General features: G+C 40.8%; 1 non-coding gene across 1 annotated transcript; it reads right to left on the bottom strand.

The window, feature by feature from the left end:
• Positions 1-12,856: 12,856 nt before the first annotated feature.
• Positions 12,857-12,972, bottom strand: LOC112224819. The gene has a single exon (XR_002949500.1). It is a non-coding gene; the product is annotated as a U5 spliceosomal RNA (small nuclear RNA).
• Between the last annotated feature and the right edge of the window lie 9,766 nt (positions 12,973-22,738).

Raw genomic sequence — 22,738 nt, 5'->3', positions numbered from 1 at the left:
GGATTGTACTATGCTGAGCACTATAGGTCATTCATGTTTACCTCTGAGTCTGTGGGAGAAGGACATCCAGGTGAATAGACAGGTCTAGTATGGATACAGTCATTTCCATGTAAAAGGACCCATGAGCATCAATGTGTAAAGATTATAAAAGCATTTCAAATGTGGTGTTAAATGAAAGCTAAGAGTTCATATTTTTGGTAAATGGCATAGATATGTTTTTCATCCTAAAAATTAGGAATAAGCAAAGGCTTTGATTTCTGGTCACACAGATGGAAAAGGTTTAAAAAAAAACATCTGTAGAATATTGACTTGCGCCAGTTTGCTACAGCAGGAAAATTATCCTGTAGCATCAGGAAATGTTATTATGTGGATTATAATTTTTGTTGGGGTTGATCCATTTTTTGTTGGGGCAAATCAAGTCTGAAATTTCAAAGTGGAAATTACAAACTTTTCAAAACTCAAATGCACTACATGTTTTATTTTCCTGATGTGCAGGAAAGTTCTCAGAAACAAAAGAGTGATCAAATTAAGATCCTACATCTGTAAAAGAAAAAGTCTTAAACGGTCTTAGAAATACATCAAAATGCAATCATGTTGAAGTCCCCTGTAAACCAATATCAACATTTACATTTAGTTTGCATAATAAATCCTAGAGGATTTAGGGAGAAGAGGAGAGAGGGATGAAGTGAAGGAGAGACTGTTAATTTAGAAAATAAGGTAGTTAAAGGGAGAGTGTTCAACAGGAATCTGCCTTCTGTAAGTTTAAGAAATACTGCCTTGTCTTGTCTTTCTGTTACCCAAAACCCACATATCTTTGATATATTTTTGAATTTCTCTCCCTCGTGAGGAGAGAGGGTTATGAGTGTTCACAGAAGTAACACAAAGGTAGACCTACCAATGAGTTAGTGTTTTTACAGATAACAATTTTGTTTATTAATTATTAAGTGATTGAAACGCATTACTCTGATACCAAATTGTTAGCACAGTGACCAAAAAATCTGTAACAGAAGGACTGTAATTGATTTGGCCACAATAGGAAATCATAGTAGTCAAACCACAGTTGCTGTAGAGAACAGTACAGCACAGCACAGTAGAGCACATTAGAGTACCATACAGTAAAGAAAAATAGAATATAGTACAGTACAGTAAAGGACACATGAGTAGACTAGAGTTCAGTATAATGTAATATACTCTACTGTTCTGTACTGAACTATACTCTACTCTTCATTACTGTACTCTACTCTTCTGTGATGTACGTTGCTCTAATGTAATGACTTATACTATACTCTATTTTTCTCTGCTCTACTGTCCAAACTTGTGAAACATAAACATAGTCCGGACCAAGCAAATTTGGTCATGTTTGGGGGTGGCGCTCATTAGAATAATAGCCCGTGTGTAGAATAATACCCAAACATGATTACATTATCTACCGTTGTCTACCTATTCAGGATACATCACCATGAAGAGAATGGCATTCATAATTATGCATTTCTATATATGCTGAACAAAAAATATATAAACAACATGCAACAATTTCAAAGATTTTACTGAGTTACAGTTCATATAAGGAAATCAGTTCATTGAAATAAATAAATTAGGCCTTAATCTATGGGTTTCTCATGACTGGGCAGGGGTGCAGCCATGGGTGGGCCTTGGAGGGCATATAAGCCACTGGGGAGACAGGCCCTGCCAATCAGAATTTAGTTGGATGGAGGAGCGGCTTATGGTAGAGAAATTAACATTTGATTGTCTGGCAACAGCTCTGGTGGACATTCCTGCAGTCAGCATGCCAATTGCACCCTCAACAATGTTGACATCTGTGGCGTAACAATCTGTTCCCGGGTTTTGATCCACTTCACTAACTGTAGGTCAATAACAAAAATATATTTTTTCAAACTCACGGGGTCATAATCATCAATCAGTAGAACCTGTCCTGACCTTCACCTCTCCCGAGTCCTTTAGGGGAATTGCAGCAGTGGAAGCCTGGAACGGACCAAGTGGGGCAGCGGTCTAAAGCACTGCATCTCAGTGCTAGAGGCGTCACTACAGGTCCTGGTTCAATTCCAGGCTGTATCACAACCGGCCGTGATTGGAAGTCCCATAGGGCGGTGCACAATTGGCCCAGTATCATTAGGGTTGACCCGGGGTAGGCAGTCATTGTAAATAAGAATTTGTTCTTAACTGACTTGCCTAGTTAAATAAAATTCTGTAAACTACCAATTGGATACCACGAAAAAGTGGTAAAAACATACAGTACCAGTCAAAAGTTTGGACACAGCTACTCACTCAAGGGTTTCTTTATTATTACTATTTTCTACATTGTAGAATAATATTGAAGACATCAACACTATGAAATAACACATATGGAATCATGTAGTAACCAAAAAAGTGTTAAACAAATGAAAATATATTTTATATTTGAGATCCTTCAAAATTAGACACCCTTTGCCTTGACATTCTCTCAACCAGCTTCATGATGTAGTCACCTGGAATGCATTTCAATTAACCTCTCTGGGATATGTGGGAGCGTCCCACCTGGCCAAAAGCCAGTGAAAATGCAGAGAGCCACCAAATTAAAGCTACACGTGTTGAATCCAGCCAACATGTCAGATTTCAAAAAGGCTTTTCGGCGAAAGCATAAGATGCTATTAGCTGAGGGTAGCACCTCCGTAAACAAAAGAGAGAAAACATATTTCAACCCTGCAGGCGCGACACAAAACGCAAAGATAAGAATATAAATAATGCCTTACCTTTGACGAGCTTCTTTTGTTGGCACTCCAATATGTCCCATAAACATCACAAATGGTCCTTTGGTTCGATTAATTCCGTCGATATATATCCAAAATGTCCATTTATTTGGCACGTTTGACCAGATAAACACCGGTTCCAACTTGCGCAACGTGACTACAAAATATATCAAGTTACCTGTAAACTTTGCCAAAACATTTCAAACTACTTTTGTAATAAAACTTTAGGTATTTTTTAAAGTAAATAATTGATCAAATTGAAGACGGGATCATCTGTGTTCAATACAGGAAGAAAACAAACTGACGCTACCTTTCTGGTTACGCGCCTCTATCTAACAGTACACTTGAAGTGACCCTCTATTTGAACAGGGCTACTTCTTCATTCCACAAAGGAAAAACGTCAACGAGTTTCTAAAGACTGGTGACATCCAGTGGAAGCGGTAGGAACTGCAAGAAGGTCCCTGAGAAATCTGGATTCCCAATGAAAACCCATTGAAAAGAGTGACCTAAAAATAAAAAAAATCTGAATGGTTTTTCCTCAGGGTTTCACCTCCTACATAAGTTCTGTTATACTCACAGACATAATTCAAACCGTTTTAGAAACGTCAGAGTGTTTTCTATACAAAACGACTAATAATATGCATATCTTATCTTCTGGGGATGAGTAGCAGGCAGTTGAATTTGGGCATGCATTTCATCCGGACGTGAAAATACTGCCCCGTCACCAAGAAGTTACACCAGGTCAGTTCTCCGCATGTGTGGTGGGTGGGACAAAGGATCTAAGGCTTGTTGAGCAGGACTGGGGGCCCTACGGTGAAATAAAACAATAACTAACCGAAACAGCAGTAGACAAGGCATATTGACATTAGAGAGAGGCATAAAGCAATCACGGGTGTTGATCAGGAGAGCTAAGACAACAATGGGTAAATGGCGATGAATGGGCAGAGAGGGTCAGTTAGGTACACACAGGACCTGAGTTTGAGGCTGTAGCCGACAGATAAACACAATGAGGTACTGTGTTAGTGAACAATCCAGCAGGCATCAGCTGTGTAGCCGAGTGATCATAGGGTCCAATGAGCAGCAATAGGTGAGTCAGGGAGCCGCTTGGTAGTCGCTACTACGCTAGGCGAGCGGGAGACACGGCGTTCGAAAGCTAGCGAGCCGAAGCAAGCAGATGGGACTTCGGCGACATCGCAACGGAAAAGCCTATTGAAACCACATTGGACGATTACGTCGGCAGACCAGTTGTGATGGATTCGTGATGGCGGGGCTCTGTGTTGACAATAAAGGGTCCAGGCCAATTGGTAAAAGAGGTGTTGTAGCCCAGGAATTAGCTGGGAGATGGGCCTAGCTCGAGGCTAGCTCAAGGCTAACTGGTGCTTGCTTCGGGACAGAGGCATTAGCCAACAATAGCCACTCGGTTGCAGCTAGCTAGCTGCAATGATCCAGTGTAATGGTCCTGAGCATGCAGCAGGAATCCGGTGAGGTGGTAGAGAAAAGCAGTCCGATATGCTTTATAGCGCGCTGTGCAGACTGGCAGGTATTGACCGAGCTAAAGCTAGATGGTGTCTGAGCTAAAAGGTGAAGACAGCTAGCAGTGACTAGTAGCTAGTTAACTGGAACCTCCAACAGGAGCTAGCCAGCTATAATAAAAATAGCAGATCCGTACCACATTGGGTGAGGCGGGTTGCAGGAAGTATATTTAGTTCGTAGATGGAAAGTGACATTAAAATATATATTTGTTAAAACAATGAAACAGACTTACTATAGTTACAGGGGACAAGACAAACACACGTCCGACTGCTACGCCATCTTGGTTCCAAATACAGAAATAGCAACAAAAAAAATAGTACACTTCCTATGCATCATGTAAATACTCTAAAACCGGTTCATCGCAATATCTAATGCCCTTCATCTGCATTGATCTGATAAACACATGATAGGTGTAGTATTTCATCAAATGAGAGACAATTTCAACCAGTAGAGAATGTGAAACACTTTATTGAAAGAAGATCATTATCCAAGTGTTATAAATACATGCATTAATATTATAATTGTAATATTATGAATAGAAGTTCAATCTGTACTTCAATGCACATCTGTTGTGCATTATAAAAACAGAGGAAGAAAGAGGTGGCGAGAGAGGTGTGAAAGACAGAGGTAAGAACATAGGAGCAGACTAAAGGCTGACTAGAGACACTTATCTTAAAAGCGGGTGATGTGGCGATAATGGGACTGGCATCCTCTCACATCAAAACATGTCTGCAGACGAGAGACAGATGGAGAGAGAGATTGCATGTTTAAGCCTTGTGGTTTTATTTTTTATTCTAACATTGTTACTCATCATAATAATCAGGAGGTGAAATGCAAAACTGGCCTTGGATCATTAACTCTGGGACTACTGCATCTCTATTTCAATGCAAATCATCTCTTTAATAATACTTCCTGTTGACCTGACCAAGTGACCTCTCACCTCTGATCATGCTGTGCCCTATATGTAGCCAGTTCAGATGCTGGAGGGGTTCACCGACACAGCGGATATAACCCAGAGGATTTAGGGAGAAGAGGAGAGAGGGATAAAGTGAAGGAGAGAGACTGTTATTGAGAAAATAAGGTAGTTTAAAGTGACAGTGTTCAACAGGATTCTGTGTGTGGCCTCACCTGGTGTCCACACCACACTAAGTGGCTGCAGAGTACTTTATGCTGAAAAACATGAACAGACACAAGGAAAAACAATATAGCGTAGTTATAGAAATAATGAAGTGTTTTACTATTCTCAATGGTTGGCCCTCTTGCCTATTCTTTGAAGGTGTAAGGAGCCACAGTTATACACCTGAACCTGTTTACTGCACAACACAATCCATCAATCAGATTGATACATGAGTGTGTAGGTGTGGGTTATAGGGTGTCGAATTGTTCTACATTTTTTCAATATGGGTGATTTAAAGTAGCCTGTTTTGTTTTTGTACAGACATCACACCCTTACATAAACAGCACCCTCACATGATAAGTAGAAATCAAAAGGAGAGAAACTGTGAATTGAATAACTGCAGTTGGCATAGCTAAGTAAATGGAAGAATACTCTTATTGCAATGTGAATGGGTCTTAAAAGAGCCTTTGGTTTGGTTGTGCATAGTGTAGTCTATGGTGTTGCCAGGGAACAGCACCCTCTTCGAAGTAGAAGGTGAAGATCTCCCGCACACAGATTGCCTCTCTTGCTGTGTTGTTGGACCCCATCTTTTAAACATCCTGCAGAGGATCAGATTCCTCCTCTGGCACACGGTGGCGAGCTACAGATCCCCTCCTTGTCCTGAAGTCCTCCAGGAGGCAGTCCCAGATGGCCCTGGTCACTCAACCTTGCAGTGCCCTACACGTTAATTGTCGGCAATTGTTTTGAAGGAATCTGTAGGAATATGGAAGATAATGTCATTATTAGACTTTTACATCACCAGGTCATTGTGGATTACTAAAGTATAACATCCCACAAATCATGATAACGTTGGATTGATAGATGCATGGGCACACACGTGCCTATGCAGCATGTGGCAATAACAGAATCATAACAAGGATAGCATCACAAATGAATACATAAATACCACTTGAAGCTTGATGATGACTTGATCATTTGAATCACCTGTGCAGTTCTAAGGCAAAAACAAAAATGTGAACCTCTAAGTCCCCAGGACCAGGACTAAGAACCACTGCTCTTCATTGGGACCTCTTCATCTGTAGACAGGCTTTCATAGCTCTCTTTATCTGAGGGCAGGAAACCTCACAAGAAACAGACTTCATTATAATCAAATTACACCGCACTGAATATTATGTTACTATTATCTCCATCCTCACTTCTAGGGACAGGAACTACACAAAAGTACCTGCCCTATCCAGAATAGCCTACTCTCTCACTTTGACAGTTGGGGCTGTTAACATTATCCTTTCACCCTCCTCCATGGCTGTTAGCTAGCTACCTACAAATGCATTTGGAGTTTGTTTTTTACAGTGATAAATACATCAAGATAGCTAGCTAATATGAAGTTAGGTAGCTGGTGATATTTCATTCACTTAGCTAGCTATATATACAGTATGTCAAGTTGGTTAGATAGCAAGCTAGCCAACTAAAGTTAGCTAAATTAGAACATTTAGCAGCTCATTTTAGTTAGCCTGCACTGTAGCTAGTTAGCTAATAATACATTGTTTAAAAAAAATCATTTTCTAAGTGTATTGACTTACTTGAATAGGTTCTCCCAGCCATGTGGACAATTGGAAACAAGGCAGCAAAGTTTGTCTGTCAACAGAGCGTTTTAAAGCATATTACTATTAAACTATTTACCCATTTAATAACCAGACCTTCATACAAACTGGCTATGCTGAATTCTTGATGCAATTTCGAACATGCTGCCTTAATATGCTGCCAGCACGCCCACAAGCGAGTCACAATGGGGGGCCTATGCAGCACACGGCAATTTACTGCTTTAAAGAGGACCATCCTCATCTGTATGCTGTCTGTAAACTTCTGTATCATATATATCTTCTATATTATTAGGATCGTTCTTCTTCCTACAAAATCTAAAGTTAAGCTTTTCCTGAAAACCAGGCTTGAGAAACAATGATCTTCTTTGAGCATCAATTTGAACTTCCATGAAGGATGATTCTGATCATGTTTCTGAGATGCTGGTCCCGCAGGTCAGACATTGCAATTGTTCACTCTACTGACGCAAAACATTTGCTGCAATGCTTATGCATCACAATAGGGGAAGATGCAGAGTGGGGATCAAAGTCTCTGAACTTCTGTACACTGCTCAAGCAGTCTGTGTTGAGACTATCTGCACAAAGCAATGTTGTTAATTTAAGCAAATCACTAAGGGCCTTAAAAGTTACTTTATGACCGTTTGCGTAAGCCATGATTACCAAAAGGGACTCTCCAACGGTTATGGATGCATTGTCATATACTGGTTTGCCTGTTTTTGTTGTGTCATTAGATTTTGTCTGTGCACCCTCCTCACTAGACACCTTTTCAAATCCCTCACTAAAGATAAAGTTGTCATCATAGGGCCAATCCATGAAATTAGGCAACACTTCCTCAAAAGATTCAGATGGATCATACTGATCAGTATTGTCACATACAGTTGTTGGGACATCAGGAGTATCTCTGCTGGCTGATCTGAAGTTGGCTCTTCGTTTTCAATGCTAAAGTCAATGATTGAAACATTCTCTTGTGCTGGTAACAGAAGATAATAAGACAACAGTTTAATAGTATGTTTAGACAACATTTTTAATGTAGAACATCGTGTTGCACCATCACTGCGAGTGTACACATGGGTCTCAAAAAAACTTGTCAAGATAACACACACAGACATCATAAGCAAATTAGATGTTTATGCAAATATATTTATAGTACAAGAGGGTGCTACTATAAGGCATAGGAAGTGGAATAAGAATGTATGACTTACGTACATTTTGTTTTCAGTATCGTCTAGAAAGAAAATTGATTGTGGTCATTAAGTAATGTAAAGGAACCTCTAGGGATGTGTGTACAGGAATGCATTTTTAGCTAATAGCCTATACAGTACTTGATCCTGCAGAGCTGGATGCTGATGTGACCTGCTGTGAGGGGGGGGGGCATCTTCTACATCATCCTGAAATATATTGGAGAGGGGGGGTAAGTCTTTAAACATTGGTTTAAGACTATACCACTCATCATATGACACCTCCAACCTGTAGTGTGTTTTGTTTTTGCTTCCTTTTTTGATGTTTCAACCTCCTCTTCAGACCTTAGTGAATAAATGATATACATTCAATATGAAAATATATTCAGGTCAGTCTGGCTACAGTGAAACAAATGATTTTAAGGATGCGAATGATGTTCAAGACTTACTGCATGGGAAAGTTCTGCAGGAGAATTAGGTACCACCATCACCTAATTTGCTGCATGATTTCCTTTGAAAAAGAAAATCACACAATCGGATGGGTATCCAAAAACACATTGTATCCACTAGTGATGAGAATTTCATAATTTATGCATACCTCCATTGCAATGTACAGAGCGTACTGTAAGTTAAGAAATAGTAGGTTGTTAAGTTTGAGTTATGACGACAACAATAATGATAATAGTAAATCATAATAATAATAATACCCTGCCAGGAATATATTTCAGGATGTAGAAGACCCCAAGAAGTCCCCCAAGAAGTCACAGCATGTCACATCAGTATCCAGCTCTGTAGGAGTTTGATGTATGAATTGTGTATGTAGAGTAAAAACTGTAAGAAATTGGTCCCCAAAAGTGTCAAGAATAATAAACAATAAAAAGTATGAGCAATAACGACAGTGTGCTCTGCCTGCTGCAAGCACAGAAATAATAATAACTTTTATCAATAACGACAGTGTGCTCTGCCTGCTGCAAGCACAGAAATAATAATAACTGTTATCAATAACGACAGTGTGCTCTGCCTGCTGCAAGCACAGAAATAATAACTTTTATCAATAACGACAGTGTGCTCTGCCTGCTGCAAGCACAGAAATAATAATAACTTTTATCAATAACGATAGTGTGCTCTGCCTGCTGCAAGCACAGAAATAATAATAACTTTTATCAATAACGATAGTGTGCTCTGCCTGCTGCAAGCACAGAAATAATAACTTTTATCAATAACGATAGTGTGCTCTGCATGCTGCAAGCACAGAAATAATAATAACTTTTATCAATAACGACAGTGTGCTCTGCCTGCTGCAAGCACAGAAATAATAATAACTTTTATCAATAACGACAGTGTGCTCTGCATGCTGCAAGCACAGAAATAATAATAACTTTTATCAATAACGACAGTGTGCTCTGCATGCTGCAAGCACAGAAATAATAACTTTTATCAATAATGACAGTGCGCTCTGCATGCTGCAAGCACAGAAATAATAATAACTTTTATCAATAACGATAGTGTGCTCTGCCTGCTGCAAGCACAGAAATAATAATAACTTTTAATCAATAACGACAGTGTGCTCTGCATGCTGCAAGCACAGAAATAATAATAACTTTTAATCAATAACGACAGTGCGCTCTGCCTGCTGCAAGCCCAGAAATAATAATAACTTTTATCAATAACGAGAGTGTGCTTCTGCATGCTGCAAGCACAGAAATAATAATAACTTTTCATATGTTATAACAGAAAAGAGGACAAATATAATATACTGAATAGCATCTTACCATCAAGTAGGCCTACTAGTGATAGTGGTGGAGCCAGCACCTCCATACGTAGAGATGTATCCACTCTGTCAAGTAGGTCTGTTAGTGATAGTGGTGGAGCCAGAACCTCCACACGTAGAGATGTATCCACTCAGTCAAGTAGGTCTGCTAGTGATAGTGGTGGAGCCAGCACCTCCACACGTGGAGATGTATCCACTCTGTCAAGTAGATCTGTTGGTGATAGTGGTGGAGCCAGCACCTCCATACGTAGAGATGTATCGACTCTGTCAAGTAGGCCTGCTAGTGATAGTGGTGGACCCAGAACCTCCACACGCGGAGATATATCCACTCAGTCAAGTAGGCCTGCTAGTGATAGTGGTGGAGCCAGCACCTCCACACGTGGAGATATATCCACTCAGTCAAGTAGGTCTACTAGTGATAGTGGTGGAGCCAGCACCTCCATACGTAGAGATGTATCCACTCTGTCAAGTAGGTCTGTTAGTGATAGTGGTGGAGCCAGAACCTCCACACGTGGAGATGTATCCACTCAGTCAAGTAGGCCTGCTAGTGATAGTGGTGGAGCCAGCACCTCCATACGTAGAGATGTATCCACTCTGTCAAGTAGGCCTGCTAGTGATAGTGGTGGAGCCAGCACCTCCACACGTAGAGATGTATCCACTCAGTCAAGTAGGTCTGCTAGTGATAGTGGTGGAGCCAGCACCTCCACACGTGGAGATGTATCCACTCTGTCAAGTAGGTCTGTTGGTGATAGTGGTGGAGCCAGCACCTCCATACGTAGAGATGTATCCACTCTGTCAAGTAGGCCTGCTAGTGATAGTGGTGGACCCAGAACCTCCACACGCGGAGATATATCCACTCAGTCAAGTAGGCCTGCTAGTGATAGTGGTGGAGCCAGCACCTCCACACGTGGAGATATATCCACTCAGTCAAGTAGGTCTACTAGTGATAGTGGTGGAACCAGCACCTCCACACGTAGAGATGTATCCACTCAGTCAAGTAGGCCTGCTAGTGATAGTGGTGGAGCCAGCACCTCCACACGTAGAGATGTATCCACTCAGTCAAGTAGGCCTGCTAGTGATAGTGGTGGAGCCAGCACCTCCACACGTGGAGATGTATCCACTCAGTCAAGTAGGCCTGCTAGTGATAGTGGTGGAGCCAGCACCTCCACACGTAGAGATGTATCCACTCAGTCAAGTAGGCCTGTTAGTGATAGTGGTGGAGCCAGCACCTCCACACGTAGAGATGTATCCACTCAGTCAAGTAGGCCTACTCCGTGACCCACAACAACGCAGTCTTCTATGGACCAGTTTATGCCAAAGTCTATGTCTGTAGCAAAACAAGGCCAAATTGATATTGCATCTGCTAAAATGATTGCCACTGATTTCCAGCCATTTTCGATCGTGGAAGACAGAGGTTTTAGAAATTATAGCAATAGTCTAAATCCAATGTACACAATTCCAAGCAGGAAAACCCTTTTAAAATCACTTATTCCACAACTGTACGAGAGCCCACAGGCTTCAGTGCGGAAAAGAGTCCAGAAAGCTACTGCAATTTGCCTTACCACTGACTGCTGGACATCAAGGGTAACCACTTCTTACATGTCGGTTACATGTCACTTCATTGAAGATTTGTTGATGTCTAGCTGTCTTCTGGACTGCTTTGAGTTCAGCGACAGACACACCTCAGAGAATTTGGCAGAGGAAGTTGCTGAAAAACTAAAGACTAAAGTCTACACAACGCCAGATGGGGATGCCTGAGCTGAGGCCCAAACAAGACTGCACTACAAGGTGGAATTCAACATTTTATATGTTGAAGCGGTTTCTTGAGTCAAACAATGCCATCATTTCTACCCTGGCCATTGTCAATACACCTGTTGATGCTCTGACCCAAGAGGAATGGGAGGTGGTGGAGGAGATGTGCAGAGTCCTGGAACCCTTTGAGCAGGTCACTGTGGAGATCAGTGGAGAGAGGTACAGTATGTAGTTATTACTAGATCATTATTTAATCCAGTATTATATATGTAGATGCGAATGTAGTATTAGTAGACAAAGCATGAACCTGAACTATGTGACATCCTCAAATATGATACTCCTGTGTAAGGGTCTGCAGCGAATCACAGCCAGTCGCCAGAGAGAAGCAAATGTAACCACAGGACATGTGACAGAGTTGATGGACACCCTATCTTCATCAATGAACAGAAAGTTCCACAGAATGGAATATAATCACGTGCTATCAGAAACCGCGGCACTTGACCCCAGGTTTAAAAAGTATGGAGCAATATTCTATTATTATGTTGCTCAGATTATATTCATTTTGAAATGTTATATTTATATGCACTTTGTTTATATACATTAAAAAGTTATACTTTAAATGCACATGTGTAATAGCATCCTTCTTTCTTACATTTATTTCAATTTGTGGGATGCTTCAGATTTGCAAATTGTTATTTATTTTTCTTTGATATGGTGCAATATTCTATTTTGTTGTTCAGATTGTAATCCCTTTTGAATGGTTAGATTTATATGCACTTTGTCTATATACATTAAAAAGTTATACTTTAAATGCAAATGTTTAATAGTATTATTTTTCATAACAAACCAATGCATTTTTAAATACATTGTGGTTAAGGTAGAGTATGATTTCACGTAATAATTGAATTAGAATTGTTTTAACACCAATCATAGTCAAACTATCGAAAACTGTTTGACTTGAAAAAATACAAAACATGTATTTTTCAAAAGAGCCGTTTGGGAGCCAAAAGAGCCGGCTCAAACAAACCGGTTCAATGAAAAAAGCCGGAATACCTATCACTACTTGGGATCCAAATTGAGGGTAAATCATCTAGACAATCTGGAAACATCACCACCTAGAACAAATAGAACGTCAATAGTTTTTTCCCACAATGAAAGGAAGCCCCGCCGTAAAACAGGGCATTAAAAAATTAGCTAATACTGATAACGTTCCTCTCCACGGAAATCTTTAGTAAAAGGCGAAAGATTTATGCGATCTGAAGAGAAATCAGAGTGTACTACCTTCCGAAAAAGTCAATCTGGACAGGGATTCACAGACATGACATTCCCTATAGCGATAATATTAATATCGGCACCCCGAACCAAATCTAGTGCCCTGTTCAACGTGTCCAGTCATAACCGTGTATTGCAGAGTATTAGGATGGTATAAATATATTCCTGTTTTAAAATATGATAGTAAAGAAATAACATTATTTCACGTCAGGTGCGTGATGGGTAACGTTGTACGCATGCGCAGTTGAATTTGCACTAGTGAATCTTGTCAGTAGGTGGCACTCTTGTGCTGATTTCGCCTTGGATTACATTAGAGCGTGAAAAAATTCCCTGTTTTAAAAGTCAGTTAGGATCACCACTTTATTTTAAGATTGTGAAATGTCAGAATAATAGAAGATAATTATTTATTTCAGCTTTTATTTCTTTCATCACATTCCCAGTGGGTCAGAAGTTTACAAACACTCAATTTGTATTTGGTAGCATTGCCTTTAAATTGTTTAAATTGGGCCAATGTTTCAGGTAGCCTTCCACAAGCTTCCAACAATAAGTTGGGTGAATTTTGGCGCATTCCTCCTGACAGAGCTGGTGTAACTGAGTCAGGTTTGTAGGCCTCCTTGCTTGCACATGCTTTTTCAGTTCTGCACACACCTTTTCTATAGGATTGAGGTCAGGGCTTTGCGATGGCCACTCCAATACCTTGACTCTGTTGTCCTTAAGCCATTTTGCCACAACTTTGGAAGTATGCTTGGGGTCATTGTCCATTTGGAAGACCCATTTGCGACCAAGCTTTCACTTCCTGACCGATGTCTGGCTTTTTTATGTCTGGCTTTTTTGTGTGAAGTGCACCAGTCCCTCCTGCAGCAAAGCACCCCCACAACATGATGCTGCCACCCCTGTGCTTCACAGTTGGGATGGTGTTCTTGGGCTTGCAAGCCTCCCCCTTTTTCCTCCAAACATAACAATGGTCATTATGGCCAAACAGTTAAATTTTTGTTTCATCAGACCAAAGGTCATTTCTCCAAAACATACGATCTTAGTCCCCATGTGCAGTTGCAAACCGTAGTCTGGCTTTTTTATGGCAGTTTTGGAGCAGTGGCTTCTTCCTTGCCGAACGGCCTTTCAGGTTATGTTGATATAGGACTCGTTTTACTGTGGATATAGGTACTTTCGTACCTGTTTCCTCCAGCATCTTCACAAGGTCCTTTGCTGATGTTCTGGGATTGATTTGCACTTTTCGCACCAAAGTACATTCGATCTCTAGGAGACAGAACGCGTCTCCTTCCTGAGCGTTATGATGGCTGCGTGGTCCCAAGGTGTTTATACTTGTGTACAGATGAATGTGGTACCTTCAGGTGTTTGGAAATTGCTCCCAAGGATGAACCAGACTTGTGGAGGTCTACAATCTTTTGATTTCTTTTGATTTTCCCATAATGTCAAGCAAAGAGCCACTGAGTTTGAAGGTAGGCCTTAAAATACATCCACAGGTACACCAATTGACTGAAATGATGTCAATTAGCCTTTCAGAAGCTTCTAAAGCCATGACATCCTTTTCTGGAATTTCCCAAGCTGTTTAAAGGCACAGTCACCTTAGTGTATGTAAACTTCTGACCCACTGGAATTGTGATACAGTGAATTATAAGTGAAATAATCTGTCTGTAAACAATTGTTGGAAAAATTACTTGTGTCTGCTGTGGTGAAATCCCTTCTGAAGAAAAGTAATCTAGATTCTTAAACTCTAAGCAATTTACGGCCAATCTCCAACCTTCCATTCCTAAGCAAAATTCCTGAGAAATTGTTTTCAAATAGCAGCATTTTTGTACTGTATTTAAAAAAAACAATACCAATCTGGTTTTCGTGCCCACCCAAGCACAGAGACAGCCTTGGTTAAAGTGGAACATTGTCTTAGAGCCAACACAGATGCCAAACAGTTCTCTGTCCTACTATTGGATTTAAGTGCTGCATTCTGGACAGACTGGAGAGGTGGGTTGGCCTCTCCGATCCAGTTCTAAATTGGTTTAGGACCTTTTTAACCGGTCCAGAGATTTTGTCGCCCTTGGTGAACATAACTCAGAAAAACTAGATATCACGTGGCGTTCCACAAGGTTAGATTTGGGGTGTGGCAGTGTTCAGATTATATATGGTACCCCTTGGCAGCGTTCTTATAAAGCTGTATTCTGATAAGGCTGTATTCTGATAAGGCTGTATTAGTTATTTAAATACTTGGATGGCTGCTTCCTCCAGCTACATCAAGATAAGACAACGGTACTTATTATTGGAGCCAAAGCACAGAGAGAGAATCTGTCCACACATTTTAAATCATGGGCAATAAAAATAAAATACCAGTTAAAAAACTAGGTGTCATTTTAGACTCCGAATTCAATTTCGAACACATTAGGATTGTGACCAAAATACATTTTTACCACCTGAGGAACATTGTCAAGATGCCACCATTTCTATCTCAGGCTGACACAGAGAGACTCATCCATGCTTTTATTACAAGCAGGCTTGACTACTGTAATGCTCTCCTGTCTGGTCTACCCAAGAAAGCTGTTGGTCAACTGCAAAACATACAGAATGCTGCAGCACGGGTACTGACCAAGACCAGACGGAGATCACACATTACATCGGTGTGAAAGTCTCTGCACTGGCTGCCTGTGAGTTTTAGATCCTTTTAAGATTCTTCTCTTGGTTTCTGTGTCACCAGACATGCTTTTGAGTTATGTACCCATTAGGTCCCTCAGGTGCTCTGGCACTGACCTTTTAAACTATCCCAAAGCCTAGGACCAAGAGACATGGAGAGGTAGTCTTTAGTTACTATGCCCCCAGTCTCTGGAATAGCCTGCCAGAGGACCTGAGGAGGGTGGAAACTGTGGACATATTTAAAAGACATCTTACAACACACCTTTTTAGCTTTGCTTTTCCTTAGGGTTGTTTTTTAGTCTTTCAGTTTTTATTGTTAATTCTTTTTTTTTATCCTCTCATGTTCGTTGCAGTAAATATTTTTTTATTTTCACTGTTTTTCATTAGCTTTTTTCTGTGAAGAGCATTGAATTGCATTCATGTCTCAAATGTGCTATATAAATAAAGCTTGATTTGATCCTTTGCAGTGATTTGGTGAGGGGGACCCCTCAATTAAGAAGGCAGAAGGAGACTCCGAGCCCTCATGCTCCAGGGTTAAGCCATGGGAGAGACCAATATTATTCTCTGCAATAGAAGATTGGACAACATCATGCTAATTGTTTTAAAATTGTATGACCTTTCTCAAATACAATGATCAAGAATAAGGAGTTGGCTTACGTTGTAAAGAGTCATCCTCACCATCATTACTTGGTGGCTTGTGCTGCGTTTGAGTCTTTTGCTTCTTGATAGCAGTGGCACAGGTTTTTCTGGTGTGTTGGGGAATATTTTGGTGGAGACCTTTGCCTGAAAGACCTTTGCCTGAAAAAGACCTTTGCCTGAAAATTGTAAAATAACATCCAGACTTTTTCTACACACATCATGTGTTAAAGATTTATTGAAGTGGAAGAAGACATAGAAAGTCAACCTAAACACATTACCAAACTTTAAACCAAAATTCTACAACGTGCCAAAGTTAACCCAGCAAACGGGACGTCCTGAGAACATGCAGCAAGGTTCCCATTCGGTCCCTTAAGGGTTTTGGCGTGACGTTATCCCACTGACATTCTGAGAAATACCATATGAAACATAACATATACTATACTATAATATACTGACAACAATATAAATGCATCATGCAACAATTTCAAAGATTTGACCGAGTTACAGCTCACAGAAGGAAATCAGTCAACTGAAATAAATTCTATGGATTTCACATGACTGGGAAGGGGTGCAGCTGGGAGGGCGTAGGCCCACCCACTTGGGAGCCAGAATTGGTTTTCCCCAACAAAAGGGTTTTATCCTCAGACAATCCCGCAGGTGAAGAAGGTTGAGGTCCTGGGCTGGCGTGGTTACACATGGTCTGCGAAGGCCGGTTGAATGTACTGACAAATTCTCTAAAATTACTTTGGAGGTGGCTTATGGTCGAGAAATGAACATTCAATTCTCTGGCAACAGCTCTGTTCGGCATTCCTGCAGAGTCAGAATGCCAATTGCACACTCTCTCAATACTTGAGAAATCTGTGTCATTGTATTGTGTGACAAAACTGCACATGTTAGAGTGGCCATTTATTGTCCCCAGCACAGGGTGCACCTGTGTAATGATCATGCTTTTTAATCAGTTTCTTGATATGCCGGACCTGTGAGGTGGATGGATTATCTTGGCAAAGAAGAAATGCTCACTAACAGGGATGTAACCAAATTTGTGCACAAAATTTGAGAGGAATAAGCTTTTTGTGCGCGTGGAACATCTCTGGGATCTTTTATTTCAGCTCATGAAAAATGGGACCAACACTTTACCTGTTGCGTTTATATTTATGTTCAGTTTAAGTGGAATGTCTCCGATTTAGGTATAGAATAATATGAAATGCTCTGAGACCAGGTTTTGTGAATGGATCAGTGGTTCACCAATCAGGGCCTTGATGCGCTGGTCAACAGTAACAAGGGTAGACGTGTAATAAACTAGGGTGCACGTGACCTGGGTACAACAAACGTTCATTTGCGCGCATCAGGTGATGTCCCCGGGACAAACCGGGAATTAGACAGAACATCCCAAGAACGTTCAGGGGAACATGACACAATGTCCCAAGAAAGTCTTAAAAACATACTTGGGTACATCCACGGGAACTAGACAAAACCTTCAGGGGAACATGACACAACGTCCTGACGACTTTAGGTGACCATTTCGTGATGTCCTAACTACTTATTGTTGTTTGCAGGAAACATGGGGTCTGTCTGGGTTGAGGCTACCTTCCCACTAGGCACACACTTGTAGATTTAAACAGATCAGTTAAAAGTAATACGGTTAAAGGTTCTCCCAGTTCAGGGGTTTAGGGCAGGGTTTCCCAAACTCATCAAGCTTCGATAATTTGAATCAGCTGTGTAGTGCTAGGGGGGGAAAAAACGTGCACCGTGTGTGTCCTTGGTCTGTCATTGAAAGAGGTGTTCCTAATATTTTGTACACACACACAGTATATTTCTTATTTATTCATACAAAACGTGTGTTACATTGCGGGAAGCATGTGTGTTACATTGCGGGAAGTTTAAAATGCATTCTGTCATTACTAAATGTGTATTGTGATATTTTTAACAAAGAAAACATTTGATTAATAAATGATTTAATCAGTCGTCTTCCTCAAATGAAGGGGATGATGGGAATCTGATTTAATTGGTCCTCAACTCACAGCTCAGTCACTTCATGCAGGGTAAGTGAAGTTAACCGTGACTTAGCCTGCCCCGGAGCAGGTTAGTTCTGTAGGATTCATTGCCGTAGAAATGTACCTGGCTGAAAGGTGAGCCACTTTCGTATGACCGATTATCCCTAGTTGAACTCAAAGTTGACCAAAGTTACTGCGCTAACTCCTCAAACCTGCTTTTTAGTGTCAGTAGCGGTGCGTGGGTAAAATCACTGAGGAAGCTAAGCCAGGAAAAATAGTCATATTACAACCTATGTGTTGTGATAAATATTTTGTTTGCTTTATAACCTGTTATATCCCTTGCCACGTGATATATAGGCCTAAGGCCGAGACAATAAGAAGACACAGTAGCAGAATACATTTGACTACACTTTTGTTTCATCACAAAGCCGGAAAGCAACATCTGTCAGCTGAAGTCCACAGTTACTGACCTACTACAGCATGGTCAAGCAAGTTAATGTTTGTGACATTTTCTGACTACTTAAACAACTACTGATTTAGAACTACGGAGAGTTACCACAAGCCACGAAGAAAACCGGAGCTACTATTCCAGCACCATTTCAACTTCAACATTTCAACATCAATTTCACCTATGCTTAGTCTAATACAGCGACAACTAAAGTACCCAAAACTTTTTCCAATCAACATCAGCTAAATATGATATGGATGTCCATGGTACTTAATTCTGTGTGTGTGTGTGCAAGTAGAAAGAACATGTTGACTCACCCAGAAATGCCAATGCCCTCCTCCTCTCTTTCATGACTCTGTCATACAGTACATGCTTTTAGTTTGTGTTGTCTACCTGGCTAAATTGCTTTCTCGCAAGTCTAACTTCCTTTCATGGACAACGATGTGCCAGGCCAGCTAGATCTAGCTGCATATTGAACTTAGGCCAGCGGCACAATGTATGAATCCATGGTTAGATCAGAATCGCAATTATAAGCATTGGCCAGTATGGAGAATTAAGTAAAACCACAGCCAAATCCTTATCTCCATTCATGGCTAACTTAGGAAATGGACCATTTTAGCTAGCTAGCTAGCCACCAGAGAACAATGACATAACGAGATAAAACAATTCAGTTTTTTTCTGTAAATTACATTTGGCTTGTGATTGGTGTGAAGCCAAATCCAAACTGACTTCCCTTGACACATTGTTTTTGGTGCGTTAGCACAAGTCACAGTTGGCTATATATAGAGTACCAGTCAAAAGTTTGGATACATCTATTCATTCCAGGGCATTCTCTAAACCAGCTTCATGAGGTAGTCACCTGGAATGCATTTCAATTAACAGGTGTAACTTCTTAAAAGTTAATCTATGGATTTTATTTCCTCCTTAATGCGTTTTAGCTAATCAGTTGTGTTGTGACAAGGTAGAGGTGGTATACAGAAGATAGCCCTATTTTGGAAAGATCAAGTCCATATTATGGAAAGAACAGCTCAAATAAGCAAAGGGAAATGACAGTCCATCATTACTTTCAGACATGAAGGTCAGTCAATGCGGAAAATTTCAATAACTTTGAATGTTTCTTCAAGTGCAGTCGCAAAAACCATCAAGCGCTATGATGAAACTGGCTCTCATGAGGACTGCCACAGGAAAGGAAGGCCCAGAGTTACCTCTGCTGCAGAGGATAAGTTCATTAGAGTTACCAGCATCTAAAATTAATGCCCAAACTAATGCTTCACAGATTTGAAGTAACAGACACATCTCAACATCAACTGTTCAGAGGAGATTGTGTGAATCAGGCCTTCATGGTCGAATTGCTGCAAAGAAACAACTACTAAAGGACACCAATAAAAATAAGAGAATTGCTTGGGCCAAGAAATACCAAGTCCTTTGGTCTGATGAGTCCAAATGGGAGATTTTTGGTTCCAAACACTGTGTCTTTGTGAGAAGCAGAATAGGTGAACGGATGATCTCCGCATGTGTGGTTCCCACCATGAAGCATGGAGGAGGAGGTGTGATGGTGTTGTGCTGCTTTGCTGGTGACACTGTCTGTGATTTAATTAGAATTCAAGGTACACTTAACCAGCATGGCTACCACAGCATTCTGCAGTGACACGCCATCCCATCTGGTTTGCGCTTAGTGTGACTATCATTTGTTATTCAATAGGACAATGACCCAACACACCTCCAGACTGTGGCTAGTTTACCAAGAAGGACAGTGATGGAGTGCTGCATCAGATGACCTGGCCTCCACAATCACCGGACCTCAACCCAAAGGAAAAGCAGCCAACAAGTGCTCAGCATATGTGGGAACTCCTTCAAGACTGTTGGAAAAGCACTCCAGGTGAAGCTGGTTGAGAGAATGCCAAGAGTGTGCAAAGCTTTCATCAAGGCAAAGGTTGCTACTTTGAAGAATCTAAACTATTTTTTATTTGTTTAAAACTTTTTTTTGTTACCACATGATTCCATATTTGTTATTTCATAGTTTTGATATATACAGTGGGGCAAAAAAGTATTTAGTCAGCCACCAATTGTGCAAGTTCTCCCACTTAAAAAGATGAGAGAGGCCTGTAATTTTCATCATAGGTACACTTCAACTATGACAGACAAAATGAGAAAAAAAATCCAGAAAATCACATTGTAGGATTTTTTAATGAATTTATTTGCAAATGATGGTGGAAAATAAGTATTTGGTCACCTACAAACAAGCAAGATTTCTGGCTCTCACAGACCTGTAACTTCTTATTTAAGAGGCTCCTCTATCCTCCACTCGTTACCTGTATTAATGGCACCTGTTTGAACTTGTTATCAGTATAAAAGACACCTGTTCACAACCTCAAACAGTCACACTCCAAACTCCACTATGGCCAAGACCAAAGAGCTGTCAAAGGACACCAGAGACAAAATTGTAGACCTGCACCAGGCTGGGAAGACTGAATCTGCAATCAGTAAGCAGCTTGGTTTGAAGAAATCAACTGTGGGAGCAATTATTAGGAAATGGAAGACATACAAGACCACTGATAATCTCCCTCGATCTGGTGCTCCACGCAAGGTCTCACCCCGTGGGATCAAAATGATCACAAGAACGGTGAGCAAAAATCCCAGAACCACACGGGGGGACCTAGTGAATGACCTGCAGAGAGCTGGAACCAAAGTAACAAAGCCTACCATCAGTAACACACTATGCCGCCAGGGACTCAAATCCTGCAGTGCCAGGCGTGTCCCCCTGCTTAAGCCAGTACATGTCCAGGCCCATCTGAAGTTTGCTAGAGAGCATTTGAATGATCCAGAAGAAGTTTGGGAGAATGTCATATGGTCAGATGAAACCAAAATATAACTTTTTGGTAAAAACTCAACTCGTCGTGTTTGGAGGACAAAGAATGCTGAGTTGCATCCAAAGAACACCATACCTACTGTGAAGCATGGGGGTGGAAACATCATGCTTTGGGGTTTTTATTCTGCAAAGGGACCAGGACGACTGATCCGTATAAAGGAAATAATGAATGGGGCCATGTATCGTGAGATTTTGAGTGAAAACCTCCTTCCATCAGCAAGGGCATTGAAGATGAAACGTGGCTGGGTCTTTCAGCATGACAATGATCCCAAACACACCGCCCGGGCAACGAAGGAGTGGATTCGTAAGAAGCATTTCAAGGTCCTGGAGTGGCCTAGCCAGTCTCCAGATCTCAACCCCATAGAACATCTTTGGAGGGAGTTGAAAGTCTGTGTTGCCCAGCAACAGCCCCAAAACATCACTGCTCTAGAGGAGATCTGCATGGAGGAATGGGCCAAAATACCAGCAACAGTTTGTGAAAACCTTATGAAGACTTACAGAAACGTTTGACCTCTGTCATTGCCAACAAAGGGTATATAACAAAGTATTGAGATAAACTTTTGTTATTGACCAAATACTTATTTTCTACCATAATTTGCAAATTAATTAATTACAAATCCTACAATGTGATTTTCTGGATTTTTTTTCTCTTCTCATTTTGTCTGTCATTGTTGAAGTGTACCAATGATGAAAATTACAGGCCTCTCTCATCTTTTTAAGTGGGATAACTTGCACAATTGGTGGCTGACTAAATACTTTTTTGCTCTCTGTCTTTCCTTGCATTCAATGCTATGGGTGGCAACAATGTCACTCTTTTTGAGCCTCAGTATGTGTAGGCCATCTGTTTCGCTCACTAGGATCCTTCCTCCGGTAATATAGTCAGCCTCTTGCGATTGAAAGACAATTATGAAACACAGAGAGAAGAAAGATGAATTCTTTTATTTTTTTCGTAAAAAACAATTGGGGACAGCCAGGTTTCCTTTGGCATCCATGAATACACGGCAGTGCGTAGGATACCCCTCATCAATCCTCTGAAAGTAGCAAAGATACATAAAAAATCAGAAAACAAAAATTCTGCAAATATTCAGTTGTTGATACAACACTTTAGATAGAACATGTGTACTTCAGTAAAGTTAAAGGGTCAATCTGTGTAACCGATGTGAAATGGCTAGCTAGTTAG

The sequence above is a fragment of the Oncorhynchus tshawytscha genome, linkage group LG25 (genome assembly GCF_018296145.1).
Source record: "Oncorhynchus tshawytscha isolate Ot180627B linkage group LG25, Otsh_v2.0, whole genome shotgun sequence".
NCBI classification, from domain to species: domain Eukaryota; kingdom Metazoa; phylum Chordata; class Actinopteri; order Salmoniformes; family Salmonidae; genus Oncorhynchus; species Oncorhynchus tshawytscha.
Note: the sequence above shows the minus strand (reverse complement) of the source record. Positions and strands in the feature narration are given on the sequence as shown.